The sequence below is a fragment of the Lepidothrix coronata genome, unplaced genomic scaffold (genome assembly GCF_001604755.1).
Source record: "Lepidothrix coronata isolate B3197 unplaced genomic scaffold, Lepidothrix_coronata-1.0 Scaffold232, whole genome shotgun sequence".
Classification (NCBI taxonomy): Eukaryota; Metazoa; Chordata; class Aves; order Passeriformes; family Pipridae; genus Lepidothrix; species Lepidothrix coronata.
Window position 1 is genome coordinate 1090884 of NW_016690412.1, and position 12530 is coordinate 1103413.

The 12530-nt window shown below is 38.1% G+C and overlaps 1 protein-coding gene across 3 annotated transcripts in view; it reads right to left on the bottom strand.

The window, feature by feature from the left end:
• TOX (thymocyte selection associated high mobility group box) overlaps positions 1-12530 on the bottom strand; it is a 223972-nt gene that overhangs the window by 115855 nt on the left and 95587 nt on the right. The window lies entirely within an intron of this gene.

Here is a 12530-nt window from a genome sequence, read left to right on the forward strand (position 1 = left end):
CATTCCAGACAGGCATCCTTCCCAGGAAAGGGGCTCGACACCTCACTGAAGGACTATTGTCAAAAAACAATCTAGTACTATCAACTTTGATTGTTCTGCCATCTTCCCTCCCTCTTTCCAGGTTTGTTTATCAGAAGAGGAGTACTGGAAGGCTGAGATTAGGTAAAAATGCCTGAATGGAGCACCATGGCAAAAAGAAGTCAAACTCTTTGCAGAGCTGGATGTCCCTGTATGGCCAAAGAAAGGTGATTACTGCAGAGTGACAGGACATGGAGGACTCCTGTCCCACCTGGAACACTAGGAGCCCTCCAGGTTGCAGAACGTTTGATGAGCCAAGCATTAGCAAGGAGATGGCATGTCTCAAGATTATTATTGTTACCAATTTTATTTCTGTGACTTGTTTTCAGTAGTAAAGTATTAGGAAAATCCTTTATGCCTCCTGTCCTTTCATTTTCTTCCATGTTGTCCAAAGAGTCTGAATGAGGAATATGGGGCATGTTGTATCCAAGTAGGGTGAGATGTGGGCTAGGCATATCGGAGTTGGGAAAGAATCTGCCCCGGTCTCAGTGGCTCCTCAGAGAGTGGGAGCTGCAAGGTGGGTGAGCACTGGCAGCGGGTCCCAGAGCGGGAGAGAGTGCAGCTTCACAAGGAAACACTGTCAGACATTTCCTATACTTAGAAAGAGCCAGGAACAACGGCAAAACTCTCCCTGCCCAGAGCACCCAACAGACTTTGATCCATTCAGATTGAAGTGTGATAAGGCTTGCAGACTAGCACTGCACTGTGCCTTTTCTACCACCTGGCTTTCAAAGAGGACATGTTTTGTAAATACCCTGCATAATTCTCCTCAAATGAGACCATTTTGCCCTGATTTTCCATTTATAACACCTACTATTGCCTCAAAAAATTACAGGCAGTGCTGTCAAAGTTTTCTCTCAGATTTTCATGCTTGTGCCATAAATACCCAAACCAGACCTTCTCCCATTGCATTCTTCAAGCTAACTCACTACTTACCGCTCTCCTTGAGAGAAAGGGAGGAGCCAGAGGGTTTGCTGAGTATGTTCTCATAGGTGGAGAGTGGGCTGAATATCTAAATATACACCGGTAGTTAAAACCTGAATGATGGCACTACAGCATTTGTGTTTTTCCTACACTTAATAGAGGTTAATGTGGAACTGCAGGGAAGGTGAAGGGGAGTGTTTAGCTTCCCGCTTGGAGCCTGCATGTGTCAATGCCTGACAGAGCCTTGAAGTTGTTAGCCTGCATGCAGAGCACTAGCTGAATGAGGTTACAGTGCTGAGCACAGCGGGCTAAAAGAAGTAGAATCAGACTGATAGGAGGAGTGGCAGAGTCCAGGCACAGCAGAGTGTATCAAAGACAGCCCAGGGGAGAGCGGGTACTGTATTAGTCCTTTGTGTACATTTAAATGGAAGACAGTGAACACGCAGAGATGAACTCTGAACTCTCTCAGCTGGGCTCCTGCTCCTTTTAACCTTGACTGTGTAAATAAAATAAAATACAACAAAATAATAAAAATTAATAAAAATAAATAAAATAAAATAAACCAAAACCAATGTATTGTAGTCTGGACTCCTATGATAAACTATTTCTTGTGTATTGAACACTCATTAAATAAACATACCAAGATCAAAGTAGCAAGTGCTTTTGTTATTATTTTACTCAGTCCACACTAAATTATAGATGTAGCCACCCACTGGGGAAATTGGGTGATAAGGTGGAAAGGTTTAAACAACTAAGATTAGACTCTTCTTTTTCTGCCCACAATAACTGAGGAAATTTGTCTAACCTGGTAGGCTTGGAATATTTTCCAACACCAACAGAACTGGCCAGTTTCATGACAAGGTCTTATCCTGCATCATGGAAGGTGAAGGGAATTGTGCCATTGCCATTTGGACAGGAACTGGATCAAGAACTGGTAGACTGGTAAGGAAATAGGTATCTTCTTTGAGTTTCAGAGTAATTTTTTTCAATGTTCATATCTGCCTCATCATGTCAAGTGGTGGATTATGTAATAAAACACTGGAAAGCTTAATAAAATGGATCTACAGAGAGCACACAGATGACTAAAAAGCATTTTTTATATATCCACATGCAGAATCCCCTGTGTTGCAGTATCATAGAAGAGAGGCTCCATGGACTGTAGTGAATCAGTTTTGCATAACTAGGACAAAACCACTCCCTTGCATAACTACAGCAGGAGCTGCGTGCAGGGATACATGGACAGAGGTTGATCTACTGTGTTATTTACAGAGTGAATGGGATACATATAGTTCCTATGAGTAGGTACATCTCCTACTGCACAGCAGAACCTTAGAAATAAAAAGGACCAGAACAACATTAACCAAAAAAACACAAGCAAAATGTCACTACTATTCCAAAAATCCTATGACAGAGGGTCTTGAGAAGCAAACTAAAGGTAACAAATGCGAGATAACTAAACAACCTCGCCTGAATGCTGCGATGCCTTATGTTTGAAAGAGTAAGGGGGAAATGACATATGTAGAAATATTTTTTTTATCTACTCCATACTTAGATATCCAATTTTAAAAAGTATCATCTAAGAACTTAAGCATTCTAGCCCAATGAAGCAGGTCATTTGATCACGTGCACAACACGCATTAAAATTATGCTGTTGAAAGGGATGACAGTGTGAGAGTATTTAAAATCAAGGACTCATTCAATTATGTGATAAAATAGGACCCAAGAGCTCAGACATTTACAGGAACAGGCATAAAATATTTAAGTACGTACCAAACTCAAATGGAAAAAATCAGCTTAAATTTCTGATAAACCAAATTATTTAGCACAGTCTGATGGGATCTCATTAGATAGAACTAATTCAGACCTGTAGAGAGTGATAACAGAAATGACTAATTGCAAGGACTTAGAAAAACATGGACATCTGTTAAATGACAAGGGTGTTGTGGGGCTGATACAGAATAGTAGTTTACCAAAACAGCAACTCTGGCAGCCATGTGGACAATCTTACTCCCATCCACATTTACTCCGGGATACGAGTAGCTTCATTAATTTCAAGAGGATTATCTTCATTAAGAATGTCACACACATTTATTTCCCTGCCTGCATCAAATAAGAAGACAGAGCCCCATGAATGTTCAGAAGAATCTGAACCAACATGATTTTTTACACTTAAAGTTGCAACAGATTCAGAAGCGTGACAAGGCTTGTAGATTGACTCACTCCTTTGCTAGGATCATCTACAAATCAAGCTGAGATACACTGACAGAGCAATGTAGAGAACTCCGCAGTATTTTATCCTAAAATTGGTCATTCAAGAGTAAATGTGGTTAGAAATGTTTAAAATATTATTTAAAAGCAGAAGAGGAAAAGTTGTTGTACTTTTTTTTTTTACCAACTTCGGTGAAGAAGTGTCCTTGATGTGAAATCACTTATCGGTTCTCAAAAATTCTAAGTGTTATCTCTACCCTTTTAAGACAAAATTTGACCTTCAAGTTCACTTTATGACTAATTTATTCCATGACTGTTTTCATCTTTTGTTTCTATTTTCTCAAGTGGCACTCATAAGAGTGTTTTTTTTAAAGTCTGCAACAGTGTTTTCTTTATACACTTGATATATTTTCTTTTAAGAGAAAAAAAGCCCATGCAAATACATTTCAATTTTTTTCCAAGTTTTAAAGGTAAAGAGCTAAAATAGAAAGATACAGCTGTACCTGCCACTGTCTTATCAAAATCCTTTAAAGACAAAAAATGTCCCTTCTCCTCCTCCCTCCTGCTTGAAGAATGAGTGCCACCCTCAGCACTGGCTGCTACTACACTCTGAATCTAATATTACTGCTACACTCTAAATATATTATTGTTGTGCATTCCTCACAGCAAATCAGATAGTAAAAGTTACTCAAACCTGGCATTATCAGCACCATGGCTGCTGTCTTTCCAAGAGGCCATGCATATCAGCATGAAGCAATCACATTAGAGCTGGTAGGAAGCTCCCTGAGCGGGCAAATCCATCCCCTGAGTAACAGCAGAATGGGTTTCACGCAGCATCCAAAAAAGCTTATTGTCAACTCCTGCCTTGGATACAACTCCAGCAACAGTGTTCCCATGCATTTCCCCTTTTGGTTCAAACTCTTCAGCTGTTTGACTGTTTTATCTTAAGACTTTCTTCCATCCCTCCAGTCTGCTGAAGCTAATGACTTCTGATCATTACTACCTTTTACTACTGCTCGTGAACATAATTAAAGACAGATACTCCATCCTCATCTTCAGAGAGTCAATTTTGAATTCCTTTAACCTCCTCTGTCGAGATGCTTTTTTCCAAACATTTCTTCATTTGTAACCACTTGAGTGCTTGCCTTTCCTGATGTCCATTGCACCATCTCATGTGCTGTCCAAAATGAATGGAGTTCTCTAGCTAGCCATGGATCAACCTGAACAGTTTCTCTATTTCTAGGGTTCATCCAGACCACAGGTATGCAACCTCTTTCTCCCTGCACACTTTATTTAGAAAATGCACCCCTTAATAACTGAAACCTCTGAAAGCTTATCCTGACTTATACAGCTAGCATGGAAAGTTGCCTGATAATTAGGGTACATAATATGATTTATGAAAAATGCTGAAGATCTAAGGTCCGTGGATTTTGGTCCAAGTCAGAGCTCTATATTTTCTTCAAATAAAGTATTTCCAAGAAGAATCTTGTGATGAAACTAACTTTTAAATGTTTACATGAAATTAAAAAGACACTTTCACCAGAAGAATGTGCCAGTTCAAGCGCACAATAGCACTGTGGGAAACCTTGGTCAGTCCTTTTCTGCCATTTCTTGCCACACCAGTTGTGCACCACATGTGTCTTCCTATATCACTTCTTGTGGCTGCCAACTTCCTAAAAATATTTGTTGATGTAGACTTGAATTCATCTCTCTCATATCTAGTTGACTGCTTTCTCTCACAGGACGTTATTTGCTGGTATCAGTCATTTCATTTTTGAACAGAAATCATATTCAGGGCCCGAGAAGTTTTTTTAAGAAAAATGGGCAATTATCATCTTGTAAAATGAATATTGGCAAGACTGTGTCACTTCAAAACTTCCAACCTAATGTATCTCAGAAGCCCCTGAATGCAGTGAAACCAGCTGAACTCTGTTATACTGACCATGCAGAGACAGGAGGGAAGTGCTTCATTTTCACCACTTACCATGAAAGGACTTTTGGGCTGGGCTTCTTGCTGGCCAGTCAGGCTGCAGAAGGACTGTGATTTATCAGCAGTGACTCTCCACCTGCAGCTGCCCAGAGGGACACATGGGGTACTCTGCACCCCATGGCTACAAGAGGAGTTATGGACAAGGTGACCATGGGCTCTCCTCACCTCTGGTTGGCATTAAACTATCAGCCCTTGCAAAGTGGGTGTCAGCAGTTTTGAACTGGACTATGACACCAATGTAAAAACAAACCTCTTGAAATACAGATAATCCAACAATTCACACAGTGCAGCCTGTGCTTCAGTGCACTGAAATAGAAACAGAACTTAGTATTTGCTAATCCTACTGTAATTATAACAATCTATGATATAACCACTGTTAATGAGATAACATAATTTTTAAATAAATGTATATTATAACGATGTGATTAAAGCTTGATGGAGCTGTTCCTATGCTTTTATGATATAAAAATGCCTTCTTATTAGCTTTTGATGTTTCATTTTCCCAACAGCATCACAATATCTGCTTCTCTTTTACCCAATTGTACAATAATTTTTGTTTAACTTCAGCAATTTCATAGCCTAGTCAGACTCTAGCCTTTTGATTGATCAATGAAAATACTCTATAACAGTAATGTCACGGAAAATATGCCTTATCATTTTAGTGCTCTATATTATATTCTCTCACCTCTCTGTATAAGCTACTGAATTATTAATACACTGTCCTCAGGATTTGATAAAATCTGCTATGAAAATTATCATAATCTTCTATGCCAAAAGACCATTAAATGAGTGCACATTAAACTTGAAATAAATGGCTTGAATAATTTTTATTTTAAAATGTTCTGTGTGTTTGGAAGACTGAAATGCATATTAACAGTTTTAAAGTTATGGAACAACCCACTGAAATCTACAGCTTCAATGGTCATACCTAAGAATATGTCTCTACTATGCATACTCAGAAAAAGCTTTCTTCACATGGTCAAATGCATTTTCAAAACAAACTTTCCAGTCTAGAAGGACTTAATTCTGTGTTTGTTAGGCAAAAAAGCTCAAAAAAAACAAATAAAAAAACCCCTCAAACCAAACCACTAAAGAGGGAGCAAAAAAAATCAAATGGGCAAACTGTGCTCAGATTTGCGGATACACAACCCCAGCACAAACACAACAGCTGCATAAATATTTCCAAAACCATATTTGGCTCCTTCTCTCCCACATTAAAAGGCAAACAAAGCACCAGTTGAAATAATCATATATTTGCTTATGGAGCAAAATGTCCTTGATTTGAATGCAATTCAGAATTAAACACCTTTTCACAGATGGGGCCGGTACCAGGGTACTCGTCTGTGTCTATACTGGTATAATTCAATTGATTTCAAGGCTGAGTACAACATTCATTGATCAAGTTCAGGAAAGTAAGCTCTACCTGAGGTGCAGTTTGCTTTCTTTCTCATTTTTAGGAAAAACATTAAATGGGCTCATGCATTCAGCACACAATCTCTTTTAGTGTCAGCAACAATCTGTTTTGTGTCTTAATAGATGAATTCATAAAAAGCTAGTCATACAGTATCAATGCTTCTTCCTGTGCTTTACAGTTCTTGTAATACTCCCAAATTTCCCTTATGTCAGTGCCTACAAGTCAAAAGTTCAGAAATAATACCAGACTACAAAAATGTGCTGTCATTAGATTCATGTTTTGATAGCAAATTAGCTTGGTGTTTTGTTCATTCGTTTGAAATAGTAACTACTGCCTTAGAAAGTATAAGGAGATTAACTTTCAATATTTTCAGATCATATTAGTAATACACAAGGTTTTTGACTTGTCTAATATGTTTTACTCATAATCAAGATTTTGCAGTTCTGAAACTCTTCTAGTTACATCGGCCCTTACAAGCTAAAATAGTCAGAACATTGATTTAAAAGCTGAGGAAGTATTTTATCCATTACAGTGCATCACTGAAGATCTTTTGTTAACATAGAGAGCAATGTGAATTATGTATCTGATTTTATTTCTTACTGTTAAACACTGCTCATTGAAAATGTATAACCAGCTCCTTTTTAAGAATACAAAGCAAAAGCAATGTCATGTGTTATGCTACATCAGGTAATTCAGTTCCTTAGATAGGATTAGCCAACAGATTCATCAAGCAGTCTCTAAGGAAAGCAGAGTTCAAGTCTAGGCTCATCAATAATACATAAATAAACTGAACAATTAGGTACAAAGTGGCTATCTTGTCAGACAACTTATTAACCAGTAAATGATATACTCACTGCAGACAGTGTAAAAAGGGAACATATGTAAAGATAAGAACGGAAAGACCTGAAAAGCAAGAGGAAGGTACTATGCTCTTCAGTATGTTTGTGGACCTGATAATTCTCTCCAACTCTCCATTCTGAGATAAAAGCTATGATGTCTAGACAAAGGTGCTTCAGCAACACTTCTCTACTAGGAATCACTTGGGGTTTTTTTCTGATAGTCAAACACAAACATATTCCACAAAATCAGTGGTCTGTGGAAGAATATATCCCACTTTTCCAGAAGAAGCCTCACCTTCAACTTAATCTGCAAGTTTTACATAAATAAAGTCATCTCCAGTGTGTAATGTCACCACTGGGCATTGCTATGATACAGTCCAACTACTGAGGTACCCCAGTTCCTAGAAAAGGGTAGATGAAAGCAGTCAGGTTAAACATCTGGTTTACACAACGACAGCAACATGTCTTAAAAGGCAAATCTATGTTAATAAATGTCAAAATATAAGACATTTGGTCCTTCTTTACTATCAACAAACTCAAATTTGATTTTCTTTCTGTGCTGGCCTGCACTTTTCAGACAGAAAACAAGAAGACCAGAGGTAGGAAGGGGAGTTGTTGCATTTTTATCCTCAGCCAAGCCAAACAAAAAAAGTCTTCATTTCACTTAGGATCAACAAGTAAGCAAGCAAATTTAGTCCAAATAAAATCTTTTCATATGCACATATCTGCCTCAGCTCAGAAATTACAACATTTAAAGTACAGATTTCAGGATTTAACTCAGAATGAAAATAATATTTACCCAATATGATGTTTTTCATGCCCAAGTACTCCAAAGTGGTTTGCAAATATTAACTAAATTCTCCCCTTTATCTGTGTTCAGTGTCCATTGACACCAGTAGTCGTTTTGAGGGGTATATGGAAGAGTTGCATCCTTACATGCTTTGCTAATGGAGATGTAAATTATGGGTGAAACATATCCATGTCTATAGTAAAAAGGGGACATTGTTCAGAATACCCTCCAGTGCAGGAATTTATAAATTTCCTTGCTGGATGGACAAGTAATTTGGATGAACTGAAGAGCTCTGCAGTGACTTCACTGCATGGTCATGTGCCTCAGTTAAACAACATGGACAATTTTAACAATATTCACTGTCATTTTACTCCAGTCTCATTTGAGAGAACAGTCCTTCCACCTGGCATCTGAGTACCTTTGAAAATGTACTTTTATGTCTTGTCCAAAAACAGGCAGAGCCTGAAGAATAATGTTCCCCTGCCACCTACAGGGTAAACTAGTTCTCAGACCCAGAAAGTCACCCCTATGGCTTCCTGAACCCCCTACCATGTTCATGTTTGCTCCCCAAACCAGGCAGATGACAACTAATGCAAGTACAGCACCTGCAGAAAGACTGAGGTGCAAGCTGGATTAAAGGACAATGCAGACCTGGATAAGAAAGACTGCATCTTGCCTGGAGAGCGAAACAAAAGATTCAAGCAGAAGGAAGATGGGTGCTGGAGCAGATTATCCATCTCTGGAAGCAGGTTTCCATGACAGACCAGCTGAACTGTCTATATGATTTGCATTTTTTTTTAACTATAAAAGGAGTCTAGGACAAATGCATCAAACTTAAAAGTATAAATGTGTAAAACTTGTGAGCCAAACCCTAAACACTGCACACCACAAAGTGATGGGATGGTGTAAAGTGTGCACTAACTCACTCAAGGACCAGGCATCCTCTCTGCTCTCCATCCCTGAGGAGTTGAAATGGCATCATCGAGACACTGTGAAGCTGCACCAGAGTCCCAGTTCTCTGCTTCTGGAGATCAGTGGTAGGAACTATGAAGAATCCCAGGGATTGCTTTGCCTGCTGTATTAAAGGATTCCCTTACCTGAGGGAAACAACTTTGTGCACGTGCCACTTTTCCCAACAGCAGGAAATAGATTGTGAGGTACGGATGCAGGCATTTTATACAGCACTACTTGCAGATTCAAACTTGAAAAAGCAGTCATGAAAGGTCTTCCCAGTGAAGGATTTTCACAGTTGCAGACAATCTATGGACAGGCTGATGGCACTGCAACATGAAATTATTGCACCCCTGCTCACAATCACAATCTATTCTTAATTATTGCAGACTGTTAGTGAAAGAAGAAACAATTCTGCACAATGCTTAGAAGCAAAACAGTCTTCTGAATTGCTATGGGATAATTTGAACCCCATTTATGAGTTTTTGCAGAGCTATGAGATGCCTTGATCTGTTTCATATAAAACTTGGTTGAAAATATGTTTCTTAGAGTGAAGTATGAGGTAATAAAAACATGATAAAGGTGTGCTAGCAATTTTATTTTGGCAACTTTATGCTGTGCTTTTGAATTTCAGTATATATAATGTTTGGCTCTTTTTCCATTGATAGTCTATCAGCTGAAGAGTTTACATATACAAACATTAATAAACTCATAGACAATAAAAGCAGTCTAAAACTACACACTATAATCTCTCTCTTTAAAAATAAATGTAGGAAGTCATAATGTACAGTTTATAATTACGATATCCAAAGAATTTCAGTTCAGTGAAGCCAAATGAAATTGCTTACTATGGAACTAGGAATGTGATAAAAAGAAAATTAGGCACTGGCCCTGAAGCTCAAAACCAGAGTAAATCACATATTTCCTCAAGCAGAAAGGGAGTATCATTTTTTTTCAGGGAGGAAAGCTTTCACAATAATGTTAAAACACAGAAGTCCAGCTACTAATCAGAAGATACACATTAAAAGTGAACAAAACCAGTTCCAAAACCCCCTAAATTTTTTGTAAACATCTTTCCTTAGAGCCCTTGCAATGATAAACCTAAAGTAACTGTGGGAATCACTTTCTAATTCTAAACTTGGACCTCTCTTTTCTACACAGAAGTTTCACCCCAGTCAGAGTACTTTTTTAACTAATACAGTTGCCATAACACAAGACATCTTTCAAAGTTTCTTGTCAATATATATCTGTAAAATGTAAATGAAAATTAACCTTTGCGGGGTTATAGTAAACAAATGCTCAGGGGAGGCACCACCTCTCCCCAAACCTCCAAGTATAACTATCGCTTTCATATCTGTATGTGTAAAAATACTTTATCCTCTAACAAAGAGCTAATCCATGAAAAGCTTCACTAAACATTTCTTGTACTACTCACCCCTATGGAAGTGATTTCTGGAGCCTTAAGGAGGGCTAATGCCGTCTCAAACTCTAATCAATGAAAACAGCATGATTTACACAATCTATGTTCTTTGTCAAATTTAAGCAGTGTATCACTGCAAAAGATCTTTTGCTGACAGGAGCTTACTGTATGATGGAGATGCTGGAATCCTGCTTACACCGGTTGTACCTGGCATACCATGCTGTGCCTGTACAATGATAAAATGAAAACCTGCAGGACAACCTCAGGCTATCCATCTCTGATGCTCAAGCTAGTGGATGTGGCTCATTGAAGGCATGTAGAAATAGCTGTTTGTAGAAGCAAAGTGGAATTAAAACAGAATTTGACAAGTATGGGTTACATCAGAATTATGCTACCCAAGTCCAAGTAAAAAAATTCAGTCTCTCAGATCTTTCCATTTAAACAGTGATTACAGTTGACTGACTAGTTCCTGCCTCCTATCATTCTGTACCTATAGACAAGAATTACTACAGTGAAGTGCATCTAATGACTGATTTGATACACACAGGACTAGAGCTTCCTGATTTGAAACTGTACATTTAAAAAATTTTAAGTATTTCACTGAGCTCATCCATTTTCCAGCTGTACTAGGAAAAAAAATGAAATAGTTTATGTTTTCAGGACAACCTTCTGCAAGCACAAACCACTGCTTGCCCAAATTGCACGTGTAAAACAGATATACATTCACAATCTTACTGGCTTACTTGAAGCTAGTGCATCATTCATACTTCTACCTGCCTCTGCCAGCTAACATATTGAGTCCATAATGCAGAAGGAAAACCATGCAAACAGAAAAGGTATATCTTTGGTAAGTCATGTGGGGCCAAAGATATGATTTTCCCTGTTGCCCCAGAACATGCAGAATTACATATGTAAGAATATAATATTGTTGTATAAACTTGTAAGATGTTGAAAGATGCTCTTCATGAGGAAGGTTCACTTGGAAATTACATTATTTCATATTGAACAGGTAACAAACAACTATTAATGACCTTACAGTCAGTGAATTATCATAACCTAAGTGATTACAAAATTTTCAGCCTAACTGTAAGGAAGCACTGTATTCATATTTAACTGTTCTGCAGTGTATCTGTTACTCTTTAACCAAGTTGAAAGCCTGCCATGAAAGTTGTATGTGCTTTTTTTGGTCATTCCATCCCCCATCAGATCCTTCGTGTTCTCCAGCAATATATTTTTATGTTCCATACTTGTTCCAATATTCAGATAAAACCAGAAGTCAAGCAGCGAGAACACTTTAGGTAGAAGAAAGTTCATAGAAGGTTGGAAAGACAGTTACTGAAAAAGATAAAATATGTCATTTTTTAAGCAATGTATTCTGAAAGATGGGATAAGGGCTTGTTACAGAGTAGGTAAAATTCTTCCTCTTCTAATCTGGTTAACATTTTCTGAAGAAAGCCACAGGGAGTACTTATGTTTGGAATTTGCACAATAGGAATTGTGGTATCTGCTAGAGTATTCATCCTTGTGTGAACCACTACACAGCTTAAGTAAAGTAAATGAGTAAAGAATCATTGGGTGTTTTTATGGTAGGAACTGAGAATTATTTTGCTTGACAGATGTAAGCCATTGTTTTTACCCAGTTTGTCTTTGACTGGTCTTGATTCTTCATTCCTCAATGGAAGGCATGTAACCCTTTGCATTTTCTTGGAGAACACATGCAAAGAAGGAGTTAAAAATGAATATACATTGTCATATTTGGCTCCTAAAGTCTTAAAATAGTACTGAAAATGGACTAGTAAACACAGCCAAAGTGTCCCTATAAGTTCTACAGAGGCATGAGAAAAAAAACCAAATAAAGCTTGTGGTGGTTTGGACCTTGGTTTTTCCCCCAGAGGCTGAAAAGTGGTAGACCCCAA